We start from the raw sequence: 27801 nt of genomic DNA, 5'->3' as shown, positions 1-27801 counted from the left end.
TTATTATGTTCATTGTACAAATGGGAAACAGACCCAGACCCTGTCTTGATCAAGTGGTAAAGAACAGGGCTGGGATTCTTTCTCTTAATTCTTTGAAACCTAGTTCATTATTTTTTCCATAATTCTTTTTTTAATATTTTATTTTATTTTTTCCAGTTACATGCAAAGGAAGTTTTCAACATTCATCCTTTTGCAAGCTTTTCAGTTCCACATTTTTCTACCACCCTTCCTGCCCTCCCCGCTCCCCATGGCATCAAATACTCTGATATCATGTATCAGATTGTATGATGTACAATTGTGTTTCCATATTAGTCATGGTGTGATCCTTTCCATAATTCTAACATATTTTTAAATGTTGATAATAAGAGGAAATTGTAACCATCAACATAAAAAGATTTTATTAATATGTTTTGGTTTTTCCATCACATTCCCAACCCATTAACCCCATCACCACTCTCTGAGAACATCTCTTTATGATGGAAAAGTAAAACTTAGCAAAATTAAACCAAACACTAGAATTAGGAGATAACTGATGGCTCCATCTCTGTGGTCCACCCCATCCCTGCTGAGAGGGGTGTCTCAGCAGTGGCGCTCTGGACCCATCCAATCAGAATTCTCCTTTGGAGCATTTCATCATTGTGTCGATTTCTCCACCACACAATTATGGGGGAGCAGTGGATAGAGAGGTCTTAAAGTCAGGAAAATCTGAGTGACCCTAGGCAAGTCTCTGAACCACTGTCTGCCTCAGTTTCCCCATCTGTAAATGAATATAATAATATCACCTATTTCCATGGTCATTATGAAAATCAATGGAGTTAACAAATAAAATGCTTTGGAAACATTGAGGTGCCATATAAATTCTTATTATTACTCTAAGTTCATGTCATATATCTTCCCATATTTTCCACGCTATTTACTGGCGTAGATACTCACTACAAATGACCCAGAGCATGAGAAAAGTAATTTGAATTTGAAGGACCCTAGAAACAGGGACAATTTTTCCTCTTTTAAGACAGCAGCTGTTACACTGGTAAACATGGCCTAATTCTCAGCTGTTGAACCAGGGCCGACTCCCAGAAAGTAGCAGGGAGGGGCTGTCTTTGGACGGGTGGTCGCTGGCCAAAAAAACAGAATGTCTATCCTGGCTCTGAGCTTCCTGCTCTCGCCGAGGGGGCCCTGCCTGGTGGGCTCATGGCTCAACGTGGAGTCAGAAACAATCAGAGGACTGAAACTGAGAGGATGGATTCCAGCTTCATCACATTCTTTTGTGCTGGGGAGACACAAGACCCGAGCCCAATCTGTGGGGATGAAATCAGACCTTAGGAAGAAATCTGGCCTTGCGAAAATGCAAAAACGAGTGCTGCCCGCTCTGCCACCATCCTCTATATTTTCTATTCTTTTTCCTTTCTTTTTTTTTTTTACAAGGCAATGGGGTTAAGTGGCTTGCCCAAGGCCACACAGCTAGGTAACTATTAAGTGTCTGAGGCTGGATTTGAACTCAGGTACTCCTGACTCCAGGGCTGGTGCTCTATCCACTGCACCACCTAGCCGTCCCTATTCTTTTTCTAAAAAACAATGCCTTTCATTCTAGAAGGAGAGAGAATGCACCAATTACCAGTATCCTTGGGGGCACATGGATAGAGACACCTGTATCCTTGTGGCCCCGTGGTCCATTGCTGCCCCTGAGAGTTGGGGTCCACAGGCTACCACCTCACAGCCAGTCTCCAAGACAGTGACATCCTGTCACACTACAGGTCACACAGTCGGGATCCGGACTTGCATAATGACTCCTAACAACACTAGGTCTCAATTTTCTGCTCTGAAAAGGGATGAAGTTGGACTCAATATCCCTTCCAGTTCTGCTCTGGGGATCCAACTGATGGCTCAGTGGAGAGTGCTGGGCCTGGATTCAGGAAGACCCAAGTTTAAATCTGGCCTCAGACACTTACTAGCCATCTAACCCTGGGCAAGCCTCTAACAGCTCTGGCCCTCCTTCTATCAACTGGTCCATAGAAGAGAAGGAGGCTCAGAGAGGGCAAACGGCTTCCTCAGGATCACCCAGCACACCAGGCTCCAAGGCTGCCCAGCCTCTGGCTCTCCTGCTGGCTCGGCTTTACTCTGAATTCCTTTATCATCTTGGAATCTTCATAGGCCCTGCACCTGGATCCTACCTTATCCTTCCCCGAAACCCCCAGTGAAGGAACTCGACAGGAAGGGCAGGAGGAGATGGGGAAAGCTTTCCCAACAGGAAGTGAGCTCAAGGGCAGACAAAGCGACATTCCATCAGGAGCCACCCATCTGATGATGACCCCGAGGGTCATGGGAGACTAGCGAGGGCAGGAGCAGGGGGACGACCTCATGGTCCGGCGGAAGCCGGATTTATTGTGGAAACTGAGGAGCAGCCGGCAGACCTGGGAGGGAAGTGACTTCACCTCACATTCTGTTCTGGCCATTTCCTCCCTTGCTTCCTACGCAGGACAGGGAGCAGTTAACCCTGTGGAGGCTGCCACTCCGCCCATCTACTGGGCAGGGAGCCCAAAGTCCGGCTGAGGGCCATGCTCCTGACTTTGGGTTCTAGTATCCATCCTCTGCCCCACTGACCTCTAAGGATAATTCAGCTGGAGACAGTTGGATAATAAAACCTGAACCTCTTGTTCATAAAACAAATTGGCAGATCCCCAAGGACAAAAACAGCCTAGGACCCCTTGTTCTATGAAGCCTCTAAGGGTCCTCCCAGACCCCAGGTCCTGTATCAAGCAGCTACTAGCTTAGTGGAGAAAGTACTGGGCTTGGAGTCAACAAGACCAGAGTTAGAATTCTGCCTCATTTACTGGGTGACTCTGGGCAAGTCACTTAAGCTCTGCCAACCTCAGTTTCCTCTTCTATAAAATAGGAATAATAATAGACCTACCTTCTAGGATTTGTGTGTGTGTGTGTGTGTGTATGCATATAGATAGACATAGAGATAGAGATAGAGATGTAGATAGATATAGACATAGATATAAATATAAAGATATAGATGTAGATGTATACAGATAGATGTAGATATAAATATACATATATAGATATAGACACAGACATAGACATAGACATAGATATAGATGTAGATGTAGATATATAGATATAGAGATAGAGATAAAGATAGATATAATTATATATACTATATATGAATACATATATACATCTATATACTTATATGTGCATATACAGACATAGACAAAGACAAACATACATAAAGTATAAACTTTAAAGGATTATAAATACTAGCTGTTGCTGTTATTATTATTATTTGAAACATTATAAAAACAGACAATAAAACAAAAGCCAAATGCTCATGTTTTCTAATAATTCACCGGCCAAAGTCCTTAGAGAACACTAATATCAAATTTGCAGGTTTAGAGCTGGAAAGATGTTTGGGTATCACCTAGTCTTTATCTTAGTAAGGAACTAAGAAATCTGGAAAGGCCAAGCTTCCTCTGGAATGACAGATAGGATCAAGGAAAAGTAAGGGGTGACTTTGAGAAATGTGGGGACCAAAGGAAGTTATCAGAACCCGCAGGATCAATTCAGGACTCAGCTCTCAAAGATGTTTGAGACTCTCCTCAGTGAGAACAGATGTGGTATCAAAGAACTAGCCTCTCCTGCCCCACCCAGTCACTCCAAACCAAATTCACTTTTCCCATTTAGAAAAAAAAAAACAAAAAAACACAGTTGAGAAGCTTTGGCAGCCAATGCTTCGAGGACGCTTCCTGGCAAAGGGGGCGTTTTCCAGTGTCCCCAACCTCAAAGCGGCAAAGGGAAGAAGGAGTCTTAAGAACAGGAAAATAAAATATTTCTCCCTCTTCCTGTTTATCTCTCAAGCTGATCCAGAAACTCCTGATGATTGTTTGCTAAGGGGACAAGCCAGGTCGAGAGAGACACACTTTGGTCCCACCAACCCCATGGACAGCCACCCCCCCCAAGTCCAGTCCCAAGGGGCTTCTGCCACATAAAAAGGGCTAGTCATCAGTAGGAGGGCTGGGCTGGCTCTTCAATCACACTGGACCAATTCAAGTCCTGATCAAGAGGGTGGTCAGTCACCCACCAAGAAATGAATTGTCATGTGCTACCCCCACTCCTGGGGTCCTCTGGTCATTTCTCAACTTCATCACTCCGCCTCTCAAAGAAAAAATGCATATGGTTAATGGTTATCATATAAGAGCTAGTGCCACCAAGGCAATAGAAAACTGGCCAGGAAGACCTAGGTTCAAATCATGTCTCTGATACGCTGGCTCTGTGAGCCAGGGCAAATCACTCAACCTTTCAGTGTCCTAGCCCAGAAATGTCAAACACACCCCAATGACACAGTCAGATTAAATTGTCATTGTACAATATTTACCAAAATAAATATAAATACAATAAAACCTAGATAATGTTAATATGTGTTTTTTTTTTTTAACAGAGTAACAAGGATTCTTGGGTCTGGTTCTAATAGAATTGCTTTAGGCAACTCACCTAATACAGGGATTCTTCACCTGGGGGTCTATAGATTTTGGGAGGTCTGTGCATTTGGAAAAAAAAATCCCATCTCTGTTTTCACTCACCTTTAGCATTTATTTTATTATGTGCATGCAGATGTGTTCTTTGAGTAAGAAATCTGTAGAAATCGGGCATCTAAGGCATGATTGACAGAAAAGGTGCCTACCTACATTAGAGGAGGATGTTTCCTCACCTGGAAGTTCCCTAGACTAATGAATCACAGGTCCAATCTTCCCCCCCATCTCAATATACACATGAATAAAATGTTTTACATAGGATCTTACTTTGACAGAATAACTAAGGAAGTACCATCCATCCATTATCTCATTAAATTCTCAAAACTATCCTGTGAGGTAGACATAATAAGAATAACATAAAGATAATTGCAACTGTCTAGCTATTTGCCTTTGCCTGGGGTAAGCCACTATCCTCAATAAAATTCAGTTTGTCCATCTGTAAAAGGAGATAATAATAGCTGTGGTATGTACCTCACCCGCCAGGTTGTGTGTTTTTAAGTCTTAGAGTATGATCAAAACAGGACCCCTTTGGATCCTTGGTTTTGGAAGAACTCATAGCTAGGCAAGAGGCAGAGGCCATAGTTGAAGATAAAAAGGACCTATCAGAGTACACCGAATTAAAAAGTACAAACAAAATCAAATCAGAAACAGATGAGGAAACAATTAATGGGGGGTAAAACCTTTGCAGCCAGTTTCTCTGATCAAAGACTGGTATCCAAAACATGATGTGGAAATCGACACAAATATGCAAGAATAAGAGTCATTCCCCATATATAAATAATCAAAGGATATGAATAGAAAGTATTCAAATAAAAAAAGGCAAACCATCAAGAAGCATATGGGAAAAAACTCTCAAAACTTAATAATCAATCAACAACATTTATTAAGATCTATATAGAATGAACCATGGGGATAAAGTACAAAGAATGAAATGTCCCCTTCTAGACAGGAACAAACATTCTAAGAAATTGAAAACTGAAATAAGTCTGAGGTCCCATTTCATACCCATCAGGTAGACAAATAAAGACTATAAAAGAGGAAAATGGACTTTCATAGGAGGACAGGCACACTAATGAGTCATTACAGGTGAAGCAGTTCCATCGGTTTGGAAAGCAAAAAACGTCACCAGAACTATGAACACTCTTCGATATAACAATCCACTACTATATCAATGTACCCCAATAATGGCAGAAACAAAGGGAAAGGACCCATATGTACAAAAGTACAAACTTTTTATTATAGCAAAAAACTAGAAACTAAAGAAGTTATCTATCACCTGGGCAACAGATGAACAAACTATGGTATGTACATTGAATAGAATATTACTAAGCAGTAAGAAACAATTCAGAGAAACTTGAGAAGATTTATATGAACTGATAGAATGACATGAGCAAATCCCAAAGAAAATTTGACTTTAGAATTTATTTTACAATAGTGTTTGAAAAAAAAAGCTTGAAAGACTTCAGAGCTCTAATAAACATGGTGATCAATTATGTCTTCCAAAGATGTTTCATGAGGAAGCATGTTGCCACCTTTTGGCACAGAAAAGCTAGACCAGAGGTGCAGAATGACCTAGTGGCCAATGTGTTGATTAATTTTGCTTAACCATATCTATTTATTAGGAGAGACCTCTATGAGAAAAGGAAGAGGAAAAGAAAGAAAGAAAGAAAGAAAGAAAGAAAGAAAGAAAGAAAGAAAGAAAGAAAGAAAGAAAGAAAGAAAAAGAAAGAAAGGAGAAGAGAGAGTAAGAAAGAAAGGAGTGAAAGAAATGAAGGAAAGAAAGAGAAAGGGAGAAAGAGAAAAAGGAAGGGAGAAGAGAGAGAAACAAAGAAGAAACAAAAAGAAAAATAGAGAAAAAGATAAAAGAGAGAAAAGAAGTGAGGAAAATGAGAGAGGAAAGAGAAAGGAAAGAAAAAGGGAGGGAGAGAGAAAGAGAATGGGGAGAGAGAGAGAATGGGGAGAGAGACATAGAGCGAGAGAGAGAGCGAGAGCGAGAGCGAGAGCGAGAGCGAGAGCGAGAGCGAGAGCGAGAGCGAGAGCGAGAGCGAGAGCGAGAGAGAGAGAGAGAGAGAGAGAGAGAGAGAGAACCTCAAAGTGTTTTTAAAAACACTTAATTGATTAAGTGATTAAAGGAAGACAGGAAGGGGACAGCTTCAGATGGCAATTGTATTACTACCTTGTTAAATTTAATGAAAGCTTAAAAAAAACTACACATAATAAAGGCTTGCAGTTTCACAGGAACTCTTTTGTTCTTATTTTGTACACTGAAATGTTTGTCGATGACTAAATTTATAATAAAAATTACAAAAATATTTTAATAAATTTTTTTTAAGTCTCTAGGGTGCTTGGTTCCCATCACCTTCTTCAGAGTCTCTCCTGGCCCCCAGGCTGCTCCTTCGTCTTCATTCTGCACAAATGGACATGTTGTCTCTTTGACATTTAAGGATAGGGACTGTCTTTATATTCCCAAAGCCTAGCAAGGGGCTCCAACAGACAAAAACAGTAAAAAAAAAAAAATAAAAAAAAAAACTAGTTGATGGGTTTTTGCATAAGGTTAAAAAGCAGGAGAGGATCACTGCGAGTGTGAAGAGTTGTGAGTGTTTCTCCCTTCCCCTTCCTCACCCCTCCACCTTCATCATGGCTCAAATCAGCCCAACCCAACCTGCTCAACACTTTCCCAGGCTGCCTGGAGCTGAGACAGCCCTCAATACAGTGCCATAGTGCCACAGGGGGCAAACAGAGGGACGAGAGCATCATGTATCTCCCTCACAACCACAGAGCACAAACTATCCCTTGGGCATGGACTCCAATGCCCTCCCCAGGAACTCAGAGCAGAACCTGGACACTGGCTCCACCAGAAGAGGAGTCAGAGGTCCAAGATACCCCCAGCATCAGAAAGAAGAATGAGGTCCCAGAAGATCCTTGGTGACTACTTGTCAGGATTTAAGATTGAAAGGGGCCTTAAAATACATCCTGACTCCAACTCCCTCTATTAAAATTCCAGAAACTGAGATACAGGGAGGAAACTGAGTTAGGAATTAGAAGAATCATGATTTGAACTCCTAGAACTTTATAACTAGGTCTCTTTCCACTTTCTTCATTTTTCATTTTGTAATTTTTATTCATAGAACATTCAATTTCGAGCTAGAAGGGACTTCAGAGACCATTAACTACAACTGTTTCATTTTTACAAATAAGAAAGCTGAAGTTGATAGGTTAAATGACTCGTCTGGGGTCCTACTACCATTTAAGAGTTGAAGCAGTCTCTGAGATACCACCTCACACCTCTCAGACTGGCCAATATGACCAGAAAGGATAATGATCATTGTTGGAAGGGTTGTGGGAAATCTGGGACACTATTACACTGTTGGTGGAGCTGTGAACTCATCCAACCTTTCTGGAGAGGGCAACGCCCCAAGGGCAACAAAAATGAGCATACCCTTTGATCTAGCAATACCACTACTGGGTCTGTACCCTGAAGAGATGATGAAAAAGGGTAAAAACATCACTTGTACAAAAATATTCATAGCAGCCCGGTTTGTGGTGGCAAAGAATTGGAAATTAAGTAAATGTCCTTCAATTGGGGAATGGCTTAGCAAACTGTGGTGTATGTCATGGAACACTATTGTTCTATTAGAAATCAGGAGGGATGGGAATTCAGGGAAGCCTGGAGGGATTTGCATGAACTGATGCTGAGTGAGATGAGCAGAAACAGAAGAACATTGTTCACCCTAACAGCAACATGGGGGCAACCTTGATAGACTTGCTCATTCCATCAGTGCCACAATCAGGGACAATTTGGGGCTGTCTGCAATGAAGAATATCATCTGTATCCAGAGAAAGAACTATGGAGTTTGAACAAAGACCAAGGACTATTCCCTTAAATTTGGGGGGGGGGGGGACTGATATCCTATTGTCTGATCTTGCTATCTTGCTAACAGACTTTTTGTCTGTTCCTTAAGGATGTGATTTCTCTCTCATCACACTCATTTGGATCAATGTACAATATGGAAACAATGTAAAGACTGACAAATTGCCTTCTGTGGGGAGTGGGGGAGGGAAATAAGATTAGGGGAAAAATTGTATAACTCAAAATAAATAAAATCTTTAATAAGAAAAAAAGAGTTGAAACAGGATTTGAATTCAGGTCTTCCTGGCACCACCTTCTCAGCACCCAAGCTGGTTCTTTCATTCTGTTGGTCCTACCTTCTCCCACCTACATCTATTCAAACAAGTCTTCCGATGTTTCTCTGCCATATTTACTGGCACCAACATGTACCCTCTATAGTGCTGCTCCAACGTACGGTTCCCCCAAAGCATAGTCTCAAGGCTGCCAGGGTGGAGGCCCCAAAGGATCCCCCTAATTCCCATGAGATTGGGGTGAGAAGAGAATCTTCTATTGCAAGAGAAGTAGAATGAATGGCTGATAGGCTTAGAGTCTTGCCCCAGCTCTGTCATTCCTTGATTGCATGACTTTCTAAGGTAGGTGGCTAGACCCAGTGGGCCTAAAGTTGGCAAGACTTGAGTTCAAACTCAGCTTCAGACACTTACTAGTTGTTTGACCGGAAACAAGTTGCCTAACTTCGATCTGCCTCAGTTTCCCTATCTGTAAAATGAGGAATATAACAGCAACTCACCAGACTGTTGTGACTTATTATAAAGTGATTGGCACAGGGCCTAGTACATCAAAGGATTCATATAAATGTTAGCTATTTTTATTATTAGTCCCAGTTTCCTCAACTATCAAATGAGAGGATGATACAAGATAAGTTTCCATGTCTAGAACATGTTATGAGTGCTTCGTCTCACAATGGGTCTGGTGAGACAGGCAGTGAAGAGATTCATATGACAAATGGGAAAACTGAGAACTGAGGCCAAGAGAGGGGAAGTGATCTACCAAATGACTAAAGGATGAGCGGTACAGTTAATCTACGGTGCTATTGTCACAGCTTCTCTAGACCTCCAAGTTCTTCAGGGGTCTGACTGTAGGTCAGAATCCCTGCCTCTGGTCATCTGGAGTATGGGAGCAGCATCTGGCTACAATGACCTTGGGCCAAATGTCCTTCGGCAAGTCACTTCCTCTCTGGGTCTCAGTTTCTCATCTGCAGAATGAGAAAGATGACTTCCAAAGTCCCCATGATTCAAGAAAACATTTATTTAACACTTACTAAACCAGTACTGAACTAAGCATGGGTCCAAATACAGGCAAACCAGACAGTCCCTAAAAGGAGATCATGTTCTAAAGGACAAGAAGAGGTAAGCCCACGTTCTTCTTGCAAAATCAGTTCCTGGAGCTTGAGGTCCTTCATACATGCTCTAGCCAGGCACTTATAATCTCCAAGAAGTCATCCCCAAAACTTCCAGAACCCACTTTAAAAAATAGCCATAGGATCACTCTGGAAAACAATTTGGAACTATGCCCCCAAAATTACTAACTGTCCACCCGGCTATCCCATTCCTGGCTCTATGGCCCAAAGAGATCAAAGAATAAGGGGAAATGGCCCATATGCAGGGAGACCCCAAAGTCTTAGTTAAGTCATTAAACCATAACTCTGCATGATTTTTTTGGAGACACCCCCATACTCAAAAATACTTATGGCAGTTCTTTTTGTAGTTTTTAAAGAAGTGGAAATTAAGGGGATATCCATCAATTGAGAAATAGTTGAAAAAATTCTGGTAAATAAATATCTTGTTGTGCTATAAGAAATGACGAAAGAGATAACTTTAGAGAAACCTAGAAAGACTTATATGAACTGAGGCAGCAAAGTGAGCAGACCCAAGCAAAACCATTTATACAGCTCTAACAACATTGTAAAGACAAATAACTTTGAAAGACTCAAGTCTCTTACTGATGCAATGACTACCATTCAGGATCTGGAGAACCAGGGATAAAGTATACTATCCACTTCTCAATAGAAAGGTGATAGATTAGGATGGGGAATTTTTGGACATTTTTGGATATGGCCAACATGGGAATCTGTTTTGCTTGACTATGCATATTTCTTAAATGAATTTTGTTTTACTTTTCCTTTTTTTCCCAGTGGAGAAAGGAAGAAAGGAACAAGGTAGTAGAAGGAAAAAAGGAAAGAAAAAAGGAAAGATGTAAAGAAAGAAAAAGGAAGAAAGAAAAGGAAGGAAGGAAGGAAGGAAGGAAGGAAGGAAGGAAGGAAGGAAGGAAGGAAGGAAGGAAGGAAGGAAGGAAAGAATGGAAGAAGGGAGGAAGGCAAGGAAGGAAAGGAGAAAGGGAGGAAAAGAGGGAGAAAAAGGAAATTGAGTCACTGAAGCATTTTCTAAATGTATAGAAGAGAACAGGAGGATGGAAATATTCCATACAAACAGGACAGCTTTGTAAGTTATATGTTGAATTTATGATTTACAGGGTGTCCCAAAAGTCTTAGATAGTTTTAAACTGTTAAGGCTTAAATAAAATAAATTTAAATTAAAAAAATTAAAACTTCAAGCTATCAAAGCAGGATATCACAAAGTCCAGGAAATTCAATTCAGAGACACAGAAAGTCTTTGTTTGCTATTTGTAAGACTTATTGGGTTTAGAAAAGAATTCCTTAAGGACCAGAGAATGGCTTGAGAGTAGTTGGTGTGCCAAAGATCTGGGAGTTTTCATGGTCTAGTTTCCTTCTTCTCTGCCTTCTTAGACCTCATTAGGAATACTGTATGCAATCTGAGGTGCCATAGTTTAGACAGGACATGGACTAACTGGAAAGATTAAGATGAAGGTGACAAGATTGTCAAGAAGACAGGACTAGACCTTCCTAGAATCAATGGAAGGACCTGGGAAGACTTTGATTATAGAAGACTAAGAAAAATCTGAGAGCTGTTTTCAATTAGCTAGACCATCGCTCCTGTGCACAAGAAGTTTGAGTCATTCTGCTTGGACTGGACAAATGGTGGGAAGTTGTAGAGAAATGCATTTCTGATCAATTTCTTTAAAAAAAATTCTAACAGGGCAGCTAGGTGGCAAAGTGGATGGAGCACAGCCCTGGAGTCAGGAGGACCTGAGTTCAAATCCCACCTCAGACACTTAATAATGACCTAGCTGTGTGGCCTTGGGCAAGTCACTTAACCCCATTGCCTTGCAAAAAAAAAAACTAAAAAAAAAATTCTAACAGTTGGGGCAGCTAGGTGGTACAGCCCTACAAGTCAGGAGGACCTGAGTTCAAATCCAGACTCAGACACTCAATAATTACCTAGTTTTGTGACCTTGGGTAAGTCCCTTAACCCCATTGCTTGCAAAAACAAAAAACAAAAAAAATCTAACAATTACAGCTGCTCAAAGGTAGATGAGTTAGTTATCCTGTGTGGTAGAGTTCCCCATTACTGGAACAATCAATCAGAAATTAAGTAAAAGGGTTGCCTGCCCAAACACATAGATGACCTCAAGGATCCCTTTCATTTAGAGCCATCAATGGGAAATGAGAAGGGGCAAAACCAAGAGATGCTAGGCTTCACGATTTTGACCAAGGCCCTGACCACCCAACCCCCACCAAACTTTCCTTCCACTAACTCTTGTCCATAGGGAGACTTGGACCTTTCAAACCCATGCTGAGGCAACAAAATGGGTTGGAGAACTTACTCTAGCCTGGGGGCCAAGGGGCCAGCTTCCTCATCAAAGCAGAGAGCCCCTCCGAATATTCCAGACATAACAAGCAAGCATCAGCTTCTCTGTAGGCAAGCTGACCACTGAGGAATAGTTCAAGCACTTCCACCTCCCCCTCATAAATGTGGGGAATTCCACTCCTTCCTCCTCCTCCTCCTCCTCCTCCTCCTCAAAAGAGAACTGGATTTGGTATTTTTGGACTGAGTTCAAATGAAGTCACTTGCTCTCTGGACCTCCTTTTCTTCATCTGAAAACGGCAGGGTTGGACCAGATTGTTTCTGAAGTCCCATCTGGCTCTTGCTCCATCATCCTGCTTCCCTTTTGTCTGTCTGGGTCAAGAGTTCAGAGCATAACTGGAGAATCATAGAAGTTTGTCTTAGGGGACACTCAACAAGTGTTGGAGCCAACCTAGCACCATGGGGGAGACTTCCTATATCAGTAAAAGGCTGGATGCTTCGGAGGAGTCTGGGACTTAAGAAATAGACCCCTGACCACTTGAAAGACGGAAGGAAGGGAGCTCAGATTGTTACTTACTATATCTGTGTGACTTTGGGCAAGTTGCTGTCCCTCTCTGGGCCTCAGTTTCCCCATTACATAAAATACAGAAAGTTGAAAAAGATCCAAGGTCCTTCCTGAATCCATAGACCTGAGTCCTGTGTCTCATTTAAAGCCTCAGCCTTCACTGAACTGAACACTAAGGGAGCACCTACTTCTCTGCAGGGAGTTGTGCTTATCCCTGGTGGGGGGAGGCTGACTTCATGGGGCTCCCTGGGCCTAGGCTCTCTCACTGGTGCCTTCTACTCCAGATCCTCTGCTCCAGCTCTCTGCCCCTCTGCCTCAGGAAGGGGGGAGGGGTATCTGCTGGCTCAACCCAAAAGGAAAGACTCTCCCCCTCAACTCCCCCCTCTTTCATTTTCAAAGGCTTCAAAGCTCCTCCGGCTGGGCTCCGTTTCTCCTCTGGAGCTCAGCCCTGGGGAAAGAGCCAAAGTGTGTGGCCCAGGATCAGGAATTTCGCGTGTTGTCCCCCACACAGGTATTTCCCTGTTGGCTTTGGAAAGTGTGGAATGTGGGATAAGAAGAGTCTCAGAGGTCCCTTCCCCCTCTCCAAAAAGGGGCTGCCTCCGGGTCACTTGAGGTGACACCCTATCCTCTTCCCCCCCTGCCCACCAGTCACTGGAACAGGGAACAAGGGGACGGAACAGGAAAGAAAGGCCTTGATCCTTGGAGAGTCCCAGCTGCAGGACAGAAATTCTGCCAGGACCTCCATTTTTTGATCTAGAATTGCCAAAAAAAAAAAAAAAAGACTCAGGATAACGGCAGCCGGGCACAGGCCTCATTATTATTATTATTATGATTACAGTTGTTACTAAATAATAATCCACCAAAGTCCCTTTTTTGATAGTTCCACACAAGAGCCAAAGAAAATTTTCCCATAACACAATCTGACACAGTCATTTCCTAGAACAATTAACTACAGTAGCACCCTATTACTTAAAACGATCCAATACACACTTCTGTTTGAGACTCAAATCCGATCCTGTCTTACCTTTTCAGCCTTGCTGTTGCTCAGTTGTGGCCAACTCTTCATGATGCCATTTGGAGTGTTCTTGGCAAAGATACCAGCACGTCTGCCATTTCCTTCTCCATCTCATCATATAGATGAAGGAACTGGGCCAAACAGGGTCAATGACTTACCCAGAGACTGAATTGGAACTCAGATCTTCCTGCCTCAAGGTCTGATGCTCTCTATCCATTGCATCACCCTATTTCAGCTACATTACTGATTATATTATTCCTTTGACTTTCTCTACAGCCCAGTCACTCTGGTTATTTCATTTTCATTTCCATCCCTTGCTCCTGGCTGTCCTCCTTGAACTCCTTCCCAAAACTCACCTCTAAGAATTCCCAAGAATTCCCTGCAAAATTCACAAGGGCCACCTTCTACAGGAAGTCTTTCCCAGTCCTTCTGGCTGCTGATGCCCTTCCCTGCCTCCCCCCACAAAAAAATAGACCTGTTTTTATTTTGTACACATTCTTTTTTTTTAGGTTTTTTGCAAGGCAAATGGGGTTAAGTGGCTGGCCCAAGGCCACACAGCTAGGTAATTATTAAGTGTCTGAGACCAGATTTGAACCCAGGTACTCCTGACTCCAAGGCTGGTGCTTTATCCACTGCACCACCTAGCTGCCCTATTTTGTATACATTCTACCTATAGTTTCATAAGCAGACTAAAACTAGAATAGATCTCATGTGGTCTGTCCCCCATAGAATGGAAGCTCCTTGAAGGCAGGGGATCCTTCTTGCCTAGTCTTTATATGCCCAGAGCTTGAAACACAGACATGATTTAAGAAATGCTCTTCAACTTGAGGTCCCTTGTCCCCTCTCCAAAGACCGTCCTAGACTCCAAAGATATAAAGACAAAAATGAAACAGTTGCTACCCTCAAGAAGCTTACATTCTTACCAGAGGAGACAATATGAACACATATATACAAGGGAAACTCTGGCACCTGAAAAAAGATCTGGAGGTTCTGATGGGCTACAAGCTCAACGAGTCAACAGTATGAACCAATAAAAGAAATAATCAGATCCCAGGCTGTGTCAAGAGAGACTTGCTGCGGTTAGTCTCGTTCAATTAGAATCTGGGTGCCACCTGGATAAGCTAGCTAGGTAGCATCCATGGGAAAGCACAAGGATGGCAGGGTGACTGAGCTCCATGCTGGCCAGCCAGATCAGGAGAGGAGATTTCCATTCAGGTATAGGTTGGGCCAGTTCCCTCTAAGCTCCCCTTTGTCACAGAGGCACTAAATGAAGATGTACTGAGGGTAGGGAGAGTGTTTAGATGGCCAACATGCCAACAGGGAACCCTTGGCTTCCATGGCAGCAGTTTTGTGGGCCCCACCCCTGCCTACCCCTCACTGGTGGGAAAGGTCAGAAGCATAGGTCCATGAGGTCAGTCAAAGACTCGACCCTTTCCTCTGCAGCAGGGAGCACCCCAATTCTACTGCCAGAAAGGGATGCTCCCAGAAATCAAGGCTAAGGAAATAGCTAGACCCTGCCCCAGAACTAAGCAATGGTTACAGGAAACATTAAAAACTGCTTCACCGAAGGGCTTGGTTAGAGGATGGGCTCTGGTGAGGCCAGAGGTTGCCTGTTTCAAGACTAGAGCTATGATTTGGGGTCTATTCTTAGTAAGCCTCTGGTTCTCCTCCCAAAGGGCCCTATACCAAGCCAGGCCTACATTCCCACACCCCTGCCCAGAATGCCCAGATACTACCAAGGGAGTGGCACTGTAACCTGGAAGACAGATTGCCAGCTGGGGACTCGAGAAGGGAGGAGACACCCAGCATCTTCAGAATCCCCAAACCCACACCAATCCCTCTGGTTTTGTTCTAGCCACCTGAGGGAACCTCTAGGTCTCTGGGCCTCAATTTCCCCCTCTATAAATGGGGACATGGGGCAAGATGACTTCTAATATCTCTTCCAGCTCTGTGTTCACCTCCACTACTCGCTGTACTTTGGAAGTCCCTCCCCTCTCTTCATCCTCTCCAAAGTCATGACTGTCTTTCAACAGTCTCTTTGAAGCCTACCTGTTCTAGGAAGAATTCCTCAGAGACATCCAGGCTTCCCAGAATCACACAAGTGGCCATCTCCCCTAACCCTGTTCTCAGAAAGCCTCCAGTCCTGATGCTAGTCTCCAAGTTAGTCTCCTGAGTTAGCCTCATCTCCTCCGCTACAGAAGGACGATGCCATGCACCGCCATAGTGGGAAAGCCAGTGGAACATGGGAGACCCCAGGTTAGCAATCGGGGTCGAGAGCTTTAAGGAGCATGAATTTAGAGTCATTAGAGACTTGAGGTCACCTTGTCCAATCACCATATTTAAAGAGAAAGAAGCCAAGGTCCAGACTAACCCAAGGTGATGTAGGTAGTAAGCATCCAAGGCACAATTTGAACCCAGGTTGTTGCTCCAAATCAAACAAATTCTTCACCACATTATGTTGCCTCTCCAGAGGTTTTCTGGTCTCTCTCTCTCTCTAATTTTACACAGGGTCAAACTGAGGCTCAGAGAGAGGAAGGGACTTTCCCAAGGTTACAAAGAAGACCCAGCCCTCTGGACCCACTCAACTGTCTTCCCAAAGAAGTCTCAGAGACACACACTTCTCAGAATCCAGGGCTCCCATGGGGACCCCAAGAACAAAGGCCTGAGCCATGAAACTCATCCACATGGGCAGAGGCACACAAACATTGAGACCTGGGACTGGACAAAGGTACAGAGGAGAAGATGGACCAGCAATCTTTAACCCCTTGGAGAGACTATCAGGACACAGACACATGCACATACATCACATAGACATATATAGACATATATATACCAACACATACATAGAAATAACATGCAATATACATGCATGCATCATACACAGACACATCACATGAGCACACAATACAACTCACAGGTACATATACTCCATATCACACACCAAATACACAGGATATACATAACACACACACACACACACACACACACACACACACACACACCCTCCAAGCCTTCTCCTGAGTTATCACTGTTATCCAACATGGCAGGAATTCCTGGAAACTTTTCCTCCCTCCCATGGTAGGGAGAGTATTTTGTGGGATGGCCGCCTTTTCCTGGAATCTCCATCTGGGGCCTGGAGAAAGGAGTGCAACAAATTTGTGGCCTCAGAGAGAGAGAGAGAATGACTGTTGGTTGTGGGAAATGAAAAAAAATCCTGGATTTGGAGTCTGGAGACCTGTGTTCTAATCCAAGCTCTGCCCCTGCCTACAGGGGTGACCCTAGGTCATTCCCTTCCCTGGGCCTCAATTTCCTTCTCTGTAAAATAGAGTAGCAGTTCTTTGCCTTGGGCAATCTGATGAAGTCTATGAGCCCCTTCCCAGAATGATATTTTTAAATTCTAAAAATAAATACATGCGATTACAAAGGAGAACACATTCCACTGAAATACGGTTCCCAACATAGACATTTTTTTCCAATTTTTCATTTATTTAAGGTAAAGGCATTTAATTAAGTGTCTGAGGCCAGATTTGAACTGAGGTCCTCCTGACTCCAGGGCCAGTGCCCTATCCACTGCACCACCTAGCTGCCCCCAACATAAACATTTTGTCAGTCAAGCTCACAGGTCTACATGCTCCGAGGTCTTGGTCCCGGGGCTCACTGGAGCTTCCTCAGGCCCCAGAAGGGCTCACCTTTCCCAAAACTCTCAGGACTGCAATAGTGTCACCCACAGAGCTGCACCTCTGGCCTGAATGTAAGTGTGGGGACGGCTCTGGATAGAGACTCCTGGTCAACAGCAGTGTGGGTCAAGAGCCTACTCCGGGTCTCCAGACAGAGCCCAGGGCCAGGGTCAGGAAAAACAGAAACTGGTGAAACATTTCTGAAAATCAGTAAACACCTGAAGGGCAGGAGGGGAGGAGAGTACCCAAGGCCCAAGGCTCAGCGCCCCTGCCCAGGGCCTAGCACTGCTGCCTCAATGCCACCATGCAGAGACACTGAGGCCAGTCACACACACCAGGGTATCACAGAGCATTCAGACAATTAGGTCTGCCCTCACTCACCGGAAACTGTCTAGAAGAATGTTTCCCAGACTTCCCCCACCACTGCAGGCCGGCTCTTCAGAAGGGAAGTGAAGACTTCCTTACCACCTGCCCCAGAATCTCTCCTTTATGCCAAGACCCAAGGGAGCCACAGCAGCTGAGCCCTAGGCCTGAAAAAAATCAAACGGCCCTCAAAAAAACAAGTTATTTGGGGCCATCAGGACACTGGCCTGGGAATCTAGAAAGGAATTGCTTCCAGCCTGGGCTTGGGGTTGGGACTACCATGAAGGCTGGTAGAACTATCTGCAAGGCCATATTAAAAAAAAAAAATCTGAAATGTCATTCCTTTCATTGTCAGTCTCTTTCCCTCAGCCATCCTTCTTGAACTGGAGATGTGTTTATCTCCTAACGCCCCAGGGACATGGAGTGAGAGGAAGCTTGAGGTTCAAGACAGCAAGCCCTCAGTTTCCTCATTAGTAAAAATGAAAGGGTTTGATTTCCTTTCAAGCTCTATGATCCTAAAGATAACAACTGAAATTCTAATCATAATTAAAAGTAGACAGAGCCCTCGGCTTACCACAGCCCTGTGGGAAGTCTAGAGGATACCAGCCCCATCCAACAAATGAAGAAACAGTCCCAGAAAGTTGAAGAGATCCATGTTCACAGTTTTTCTAGATTGGGGGAGGGGCAAGTGAAGAAGTGGGGGAAAGGGGGGAGGGAGAGTGAGGAGATTTCCCAGAAATGATTATAAGGACAAAATATTTATCAAAAATGTTTTTTCAGAGATGAAGTGACCAAGAAGAGCTTGGAGATCAGTTAAGATGACTGACTCTATTATATAAGTGGTCTCAGAGCAAGGGCAGCCTACGTCTTAAACTTCTCTTTGTACCAGGCCAATCTATTTGGGAAATTGAGACCAGTGAACCCCGATGCTCCAGAGTTCTGAGTGGGGCCTACTGGATGTCCCCCCTAAGATTGGGACCAATAAGGCACACCCCAGGATGGGAGCAGAGAGGTTTCCTAAGGAGGTCCAAACTAGCCTAGGTCAGAAAAGGAGTCAATCAAAACTTCTGTGCTGATCAGTGTTAGGATGAGGCCATGACAGCTCCAGTCTCCAAAAATAAAATCCCAGACCTATATTAAATGTCCTCTCCTGATCCAATATGGGCTCCTTGGAGACCAGATCTATCTTCTTCAGTGCATACACAGGGCCAGGAAAACAGTCAGTACTAAATGAATGCTTGTTAGTCAACTGTTTACGACCTAAAGAAGGTATATCCCAGGGCTAACTACCAGCCTCAGACACATGCCACTTACTTAGCTGTTTGACCTTGGGCAAGTCACTTAACTCTGGTTGCCTCCCATCCAGGGCCATCTGTGGTCGTCCTAATCCATATCTCACCACTGGACCCAGATGGCTCTGGGGGATAAAGTGAGGCTGGGGAGTTAGCACAGACCCTCTTCACAATTCATGTGTTTGTCATGTCATCACCTCCCTGATGTCATGGTGTTCTTTGAGAATGAAGGAGAAGCATTACCTCACAGTGGATGGCATCTACTGATTTCACTTGAAATGAACCCCAGTAAAAAAATTAGGCCCCCTCTGAATATGCAGGAACTATTTCTAAGGTAATTCCTGCCCCACCCCAATAACAATCCTTGGGAAGAGCGAAAGGATTATGATCCTAAATCATAGGATGTCAATCTGTAAGTTAATACACATTTATTAAAGTACTGCCCTAATCGATGGGTAGAAAGAAAGGTAAAAGACAATCCCTGTCCTCAGAGAGCTCCCAATCTAATGCTGATGCTGGAAGGGTCATCTAATCCAACTCCCTCATTTTACCAAAGGGGAAACTGAAGTCCAGAGAAGGAACACACAAGTTAGAAAGTGGCAAAAGCTGAAATATAGGATCTTGCCCAAGATCCCACAGTGACCCATTTCAGCTGCTAGGCTGAAAAACAGGGAGCCCCATGGTCAAGAGTCACAGAGTAAATGGAAGTATCCTGGCCCACAGGGAGGAAAAGTCAAAGATTTGAGCCTTCAGTCTCATGCCAACTTTCATCAACCCCCAACATCGCTCCCAAGTCTCTCTTCTGTGGAATCACCCCAAAACAAATGAGGCATCTCTCAGGTAAGAAGAGGACTAGTCTAGGTCAGATGACTACATCAGAGTCTCACCTCCCAGAGTGGACCAACTGATAACCAAGTCCAGAAGGAACTTAGAAATTCTCTTCCAACCCCCTTGCCCAATAGAATGTAAACTCCTTGAGGGCAGGGCCTCTTTCACTCTTACCTAGGCCCACCTAGGACTTAATAAATATTTATAGGACCAAATCAGACCCAGCAGAGTGGCTAAGAAGGTACCCTTCTAATATGAGAGAATCATCAAGATTTTAGAGCTTAGAGAAAAGATGGATTTTACAGACAGAGAAACCAAGACTCTGAACTTGGGACTTGCCCAAACAACTAGTAAGACTTCCAACTCACTGATGAGAGTATTAAATTAGAGTAGGAAGGGACCATAAAAGAAATTTAGTCCATCCCCTTTATTTCACAGAAGAGGAAACTGAGGCACTCAATGGGACCATGCCTAGATTAATGTATAAAGTCAGTCACTGATTTGACAGCATTCCCCTGGGGGCTTAGCCGGAGGAAGACAAGCCACAAGACTGGTCCACATCCTGTGGCCTGGCCAGCTGGTAGTCACAAAGCTCCAGGGCCCTGGCTTCCCTAGAGAATGAAGTCAGCCTCCAGCCTGTCCAAGGGAACCGCCAGAGCTGGAAGCAGTCCAGCAAACAAAGTCTGCTGGCGAAGATTTCAAAGCACTTAGTAAAACAAGACTCAGCATTCTCCTGAGGAGATAACATTCCTAACAAGGTTATGAGTGAGGGGCAGGCTTACAGCACACCATGTAAATGCTCAAAAATCAGAACAAATAGTGACTGGAGTAAGGAAAATCTGAGTTCAAATCCAGCTACAAACATCTACTAGTCATGGGATTCGGAACAAGTCATCTAACCTCCCTCGGCCTTCCTGCAAAATGGGAATGATATAGCAATACCAAGCAAAGAAATCTGTACATCTTAAAGAGATATACAAATGTTAGCCATGACTATTCTTATAAATGAGGAAGCTGAGGCTCAGGGATGGGATAAAGCTTTCAAAAAGGGAAGGGATAGCCAAAAGTACAAATCTGGCCCTTCTGCCTCAATCCTCTCCCCGCCCCAAACACTGCAGGAGAGGGGAAGAAGAGAGGATCCTCAGCACTGGGGCAAAGACACCAGCTTCCTCCTCACTCCTGGTCTGGACTTCTCTCTCTCTACATCTCAGATCCCTCACCTTCTTTCCAGATCCTTTACCATCCCCTCTTGGCAAGGACAAACCACAAGCCACCTTAGCGTGATGGAGATGGGAGAGAAGAGACAGGAAAGTGTGAGACAGAGAATGTGGGCTGAAATCTGGGCTTGTCTCCTTAGTACCTACTCCTCCATTTCTCCATCTCAGCTTCAGATTCCTCATGTATAAAGTGCAAGGGTGTGTGGTATGTGTGTGTGTGCGTGTGTGTGTGTGTGTCTGTATATCTGTCTGTCTGTGTCTGTGTGTGTTATAAAATGACTCTATGAAAGCCCACCGAGGCAACTAGGTGGCAGTTAGAGAAGAAAGCCCAAGGCATGAAGTCAGGAAGATCTGAGATCAAATCCTATCCCTTATGTTTATTAGTTAGCTTGGTTGAGTGGCTTTACCTCTTTATGCCTCAGTTGCCTCACCTGTAAAATGAAAGGGTTGGACTTTGGCCTCCAAGTTCTAAATCTTGATCCAATCATCTTATGAACCCAGACAAACCAGATGTCAGAGGGAATAGCAGATGCCCTGGTTCCTGGGGGACCTTCTGCAGTCATTTGGGGCAGGGAAGATGATGCTTCAGCTTCCAGAGGAAGACATAGCAATTTTTTCCATCTCACTAAGAGAGCAAATTGGAAAGGACAGAGTTCCTGCTATCAAAGAAAAGAGACCCGGGCAGAGCCCGTGAAGGGCAACGTTGCTGGGACTAAGACAACTTTAATATGTACCAAAATCTTCTGGCCTTTTTCTATGAAAAACTCATATTGATGAGTTTCTAGTTCACAATAATTTTTTTTAAAGGAAAAAGGTCTGGGCTCGAAGTAGTAATCCTAGGGCTACGACTGAGTAGCTAATCATTTTGGGTGCCAAGGTCCCTTCCCTTCTCTGGGCCTCAGTTCCCTCCCAGTAACTGGCCTAGATGACATCCAAGGGTCATTCTAGCCCTTTATGCTGCGATTTCTCTCCCCATGGTTTCCTGGCCCTTCTATAGAAGGGCTCCGATCCTAGAGCTCGGCTCATCCAAAGCCATTCTCTGATAGGCAGTGCTTTTCTGCGCCCAGAACAGAAGACCCCCCAGAACGGCTTTCTGAGTCCACTTGTCTGGGTCCCGGCTCCACAACAATTCCCTTCTGCAATGCACCAAGGACAGGACCCCACGGCCTCTCCAGGCCTCTCCAGACGGCCCATTTCACTCAGTCAGATCTCCCAGTGCCCAAGTATTTCCTGATATCAAAACAGTCTGCCTCTTGCACGCCCCCACCCCCATGCCCACCTCAGTGCTGCCAGGAGGAGCCAGGACAAGGCCTTTCCAGGGACTGAACTCCAGTCCACCCCCCCCAACCTTCTGCCAGCTGAACACCCCTTCTTTCCTTCGATGAAACTTCACCTCGCAGGAGTCGCAGAATGCGTTCCAGGCCGCTGTGCCCCCCCCACAAACGGTCTGCCATAGAGGGTCCTACTGCAAAAGGAAACCGAGGAAGAAGGTGGTAATCGTGGGTAGCCGGGATGTGAGGCTCCAAGAGACCCCAGGGAGGAAGTCCAACCACCTTGTGCCACAGAAGGGAAAACTGAGGTCCAAAGGGAAGGCGGCTTCCTCAAAGTCACAGACGGCCAGATTCCACTGCAGCGGGTCGGCCCGCCCCTAGTCCCACCCCGGCCCACGGTCCGCTCCAGGAAAACGGGGAAACTGAGGCTGGGAGGGGTTGCAGGGCCACTTTCCTACCTGCCTGTGGGCTCGGCTCCGCGCGGCGCGGACGGCTCCGGCCGGCCAGGAGCCCCGCTAGCAGCGGCCGCTGGGCCCGGGGGAGCCCCTGGCGCCGCCGGCCGCTGCCCCCCGGCCGGGGCCCTCCATGGGCCGGGCTGCCCGGTGCGCGGGGCGCGGGGGCGCACGGCCGGGGCCGCTCTCTCTCCCCGGGGCTCGGCTCCGCCAACAGCCCGTCCTGGGCGCGGGGGCTCCGAGGCGGGTCAGGGTCCGGCACCTCCGGCGCGCGGGGAGGGGGCAGCGCCCGGGCCGTCCCCGCCCGCTCCCCGCCCCTGGACTGACCGCCGGCCCGCCTCCCCGGCCCGGGCCGGCCCCCGCAGCCCGCCCGCCAGCCCCGCTCCGGCTGCTCTCTCTCTCGGGTCCCCGACGCCTCCGGGAAAGACGGGGTGAAGGCAGGAAGGAAGGGCGGAGAGGGGAGAGGGGGATGCGGAGATACGTAGGAGGGAGAGGAGGAGGAGGAAGTTGAAGGCGGCCAAGGGGAGGGGGAGGAGGGGAGGAGGGGGAGGGAGGCAGGAGGGAGGGCCTGCTGAGGCTCGTTGCTGGGTAAGGAGTTTTTTGTTTGGGGCTTGGGGGGGTTTCCCAAAGATTGCCCAGACACGAGAAATCTGTGTGTGCATGCCGCCCCCAGCCCCAGCTCTGCCAGCTCCGGGGTCCACCCGAGTCGCCAGACCGACCCTAGCCTGCCCGGGAGGCCAGCAGGCAGAAGGAAGCTTCTCTCCGCCCCAGGAGGGTCCGGCCTCCCACCCCACCCCGGCGGCCGCCCCTTGCAGAGCCGTCTTGGGCCAACATGGGCTCTCCAAAGGAGAGGCAGGCCTCCGCCAGTCCAGCTCGGGCCTCCCCCCTTTTCTGGGAAGCCAGTTCATTCCCCACCACTTGGCCTCAGAAGGGAGGCCGGAGTCTGGCCCGGGCTCCACTCCCTCTTCCCCCGCGGGCCCCCAAGGCTGGCCGCTGAGACCCTAGGGAAGCCCCTCCACCCTCTCTGGCCCCCCAGTTCCCCACGGTGCATGGAGGGAACTCTGATAGAACTAAGGACCATCCCGCAAAGAAAGATGGGTTCTTAAATGTGATTTGTGGAGACAGAGGCACATTTGGCCTCACTTTCCTTATCAATCAAAGGAACCACATTTATTGTGCCAGCTTGGTAAATTGCAAATGTTACTGTATTTCGGTGAAATTGGGATGACGAGATTGGCTGGGTCGACAAAGCCAGTGGCCCCAGGAGACCTGGTTTCAAATCCCAGATCTCCTTCTTATCAACTGCTCGTCCCTCCTCAAGTCACAGGCCCTCCTTGGCCTCAGTTTCCTCTGTAGCAAGGAGCTGCTTCTAGCTCTAAACCTATGACCTTCTTCCACAGTGTTGGTGGGAAAAGAATGAGAGAAATGCAATCTCCACCTCTTTGAAATTTCTGTGTATCATTTTTTAAAGACTTTGTAGTGTTTATCTGGCTCTGTTATTTCCTCCCAAGAGCTCCTTGAGAGCAGGGCCTTTTCTTTTTATTTGTTGACATTTAACACCATTCCTGGGGCATAGTGAACACTTCCAAAAGTCTACTGAATCGGGAAGAACCGATTTACATTTTGGAATCGCCAAGCATTGGAAGCAGAGTAGAGGGCCATTGACTGGGAACTGGCCTCACCCAACTGTGGTCTGTGAACGGACTGGCATGATGACTGGGGTGATGACCGAGAACTATAGGGAGTCACAGAGGAGCTGATAGCACTGAAGGAAATACAAACCGAAAAAGCAATATACTCCAACCCAGGGAAGGGCAAAAACTAAAAAGTCAATACTATATGTTTATAATACTCGGAAAAGAAGCAGTGTGAGAAACACACACACACACACACACACACACACACACACACACACACACACACACACACAAACTTTGCAGAAATAAAAGAGTGTGAGGGTAGAATGCTGCAGAAAATGTTAGATTCAGTTAGTGTGTTGGCTAGTTTTGCTGGATTTGCCTTCTTTTTTCCATTTCCTTAAAGTGGCTCCCAAGAAGGGAAGGTGCCTAGCAATGGAAACAAAGGTTTGGGGTTTTTTTTTCATTTCAAAGAAAGAAATGGGAACTTTTCTTACTTTCATTTCACTGGGTGTTCAGGAAATCTCTCAGCCCCAAAGGAAGAAGGGGCAATGACAAAAAAGAAGACATTCCTTCCATTCCAGAGAAGGAGACAGGACAGCTGTCCCAACCCCCTTGGTGAAAGGACAGTCAGCCAAGAGCCAAGGTTCCCAACAGCCAACAGGAACCTCCCTGGAGGAGAGAGCCACACTTGGGACCAGGGAACTTCATCTGTCTGCCTGCTCCAAACTAGACTGGAGTCAAAAATATACTCAGAGGCCACAGCAAGGCCAGTCTAGCATCCAGTCTGCAATCCCTCTTCCTTTTAGCACAGACTCAACACTATAGAATTCCAGATTTGGGATCAGATTCAACTACCAACTCAGCTCCTTATTAGTTGAGCGACCCTAGGCCAGCACCTTTCCTCTCAAGACCACATTATCTAAAAGATCTTTAGCTCCAAAAGCCCCTGAGGTTTCAATCCATAAATATGTTTGAGGTTGCTTGGTTGGTGTTTGTCCTTCATTTTTGAAAAAGACCCTTAAGACCTGCTAGGCCTTGGAGAAACAGAGGGGAAAAATGCAATATCATATATACCACCCTTACACCTCAGGAATGTGCATCCACACCAGACCCATACCACCCCATGCACATGCTTATGTAGGGCAGATTTGCATAGGGTCATGAGTGGGCATATGCATACATGTGCATGCATCATGAACACTGTGTACATGTCTACATCCATGTGCATGCACAGATCATATAAGCAAATGTTTGTACATGCCTGCCTACGCATCAGTCATGTCCACACACTCAGATTCATTCTTCTGCTTGTCTCTCTTTCGTGCTGCTTGATCTACGATCAAGCTTGATTTGGTTTTCGATCACTGAGTCACTTCCTGTGCTTGTCCAGCCCTTCATGGGAAAGGGCTTCTTCCCTCAACTGAGTCTGAGCTGCAATGGAAGGTCCCCTGTGCCCCGCTCCAATGGACTGTTCTTTAGGAAGGACACAAACTGCTCATAGAGAATCCACAGGAGGAATACTGAAGCAGAAAGATGAGTGACTCCCCATGGTTGGGCTCCCACAGAGGGAAATGGAGACATAGGACCCCCGTGGAGGGAACTCATATGAGTGACTAAATGCCATCATTCATTCATTCAATAAACATTGTAGATGCCTACTTATTAGTATCAGACATTGTGCTAAGAGCTGGGGAGACAAAAAAAGGAAAAAAAACAAGTTCAAGGAGCTTACAGTCTAATCATCGACATAATGACCTCAACTGCCCATCCTTCCATCCAAAACCAGCCCTGAAATATCCAGCCTTCACACACCCTTTCCTTTAAAGTGGCTCCCTCACCCTCAAGCTTGGAGATCATTCTGGAATCCCAGACATTGGGGAAACTGGATCTTGGATCTTCAAGCACCTTTAGGCAGGGCTTAAGGCAGCTGTGTCTCAATCAACCAGGGTCTGCTCTGGGCAGAATGGAACAGGGAGGAGAAGAGAGGTGAACCCTGCCTCCAGTGAGCAGGCCAGAGATGGAGCGCCAGCTCAGAACCCAATTCTGTCTGAGGCAAACGGGATAAAGGTGAGAGGAGAGGGCAGAGCTGTGGCAGCCCAGAGAGGGGAGAGCTAAAGGCAGGGAAGGAGGGGGGGAAGGGGAGAAGGTGTCCCTGGAAAGGCCTTCAGAAATGGAAGGGTACAGCCAAAAGAATCGAGTTCAAGTCCAAGCTCTGGGCAAATCACTGCACCTTTCTGAGCCTCAGTTTCCCCCCTCTGTAAAACAGGGACTGGATCGAAGGTTCTTAATCTGAGACCCAGAAACTTGTTTTTTTAAGGTATTTTGGTAACTCTGTCTCTAATTTGTTTCCAGTGTATTTTATTTTTTGTATTTAAAAGCACAGCTATGAGAAGGGCTTCCCCCAGATGGTCCCAGGGATCGACAACACAAAACAACACAAAACAAAAGAAGTCCTGGACCACATGGTCTCTCAATTTATTCCTTTATGCCAAAGGCCCATGAGGCTTATATAGCCTTATATTGTCCTTGGAATGGGAGCTGTGAACCCCCTCCCTGCTCCGGTAATGACTGACTGTGTGTCCCTGGGGAAGTCTCCCAACTCTGAGCTAGGCCCACCGAGGTCACAAAAGGACACCAAAATATTTATAGCAGTCCTTTGTGGGGAGCAAAGAATGAGAAACAAAGTAGAAATCCGTTATCCGGCCAGGGGAAAGGAGTTGTAGCAGAGAGAGGGGTGAATGAATAATTACTATCCTGCTCTGAGAAATGATGACTAAGAGAAGCATCCCGAAGAAGATGCAGACTGTGGAAGAGAACCATGGGGACATGGGGATTGCTGTCCTGTGGGTCATGTTTATGTTATCCACAACAATGGAAATGGGAAGAAAAGCAACTGAGAGGGAATGTCACACAATTACAAAGAACAGCTTGGCTTCAAAGGAGAGCCTGGAGACCCCCCACCCTCATCAGATGCCTTTGCAGAAGCTAGAGGTCTGGGGTGGGTGGGGGTGGGAGCAGGGGGGAGAGAAGGTGAAACTGCATCTGTAGACAGATGTTTCCAAAGCTTGGGTTGGTTTTACTGATTTTTTTCTTTTTTCTTTTTTCTTTAAAATTAATTGGGAGGGGGCAGCTAGGCACAGTGGATAGAGCACTGACCCTAGAGTCAAGAGCATCTGAGTTTAAATCCTACCTCAGACACTTAATAATTACTTAGCTGTGTGACCTTAGACAAGTCACTTAACTCCATCGTCTTGCCCCCCCCCAAAATTAATTCTTTGATAGGTTTGACATGATTGTACAAGTGTAACTTCTATCAGATTACTTGCTCTCTTGGGGAAGGGATATAGAAAAATGTGCAACTCAAAATATTACAA

At 45.7% G+C, this 27801-nt stretch overlaps 1 protein-coding gene across 2 annotated transcripts in view; it reads right to left on the bottom strand.

Moving 5' to 3' along the window:
• The window catches only part of PALD1 (phosphatase domain containing paladin 1), a 92136-nt gene extending 69278 nt beyond the window's left edge, over positions 1–22858 (bottom strand). Inside the window, exon 1 of one of the 2 annotated variants that reach the window (XM_074232458.1) lies at positions 22794–22858. The gene's annotated coding sequence lies outside the window, so the exon portion shown is untranslated. Of the gene's footprint in view, positions 1–19041; positions 22315–22793 lie in introns of those variants that run through there. The other variant, XM_074232457.1, reaches the window with a different exon arrangement.
• Positions 22859–27801: the final 4943 nt, after the last annotated feature.

This window comes from Macrotis lagotis, chromosome 4 (assembly GCF_037893015.1).
Source record: "Macrotis lagotis isolate mMagLag1 chromosome 4, bilby.v1.9.chrom.fasta, whole genome shotgun sequence".
Lineage (NCBI taxonomy): Eukaryota > Metazoa > Chordata > Mammalia > Peramelemorphia > Peramelidae > Macrotis > Macrotis lagotis.
Note: the sequence above shows the minus strand (reverse complement) of the source record. Positions and strands in the feature narration are given on the sequence as shown.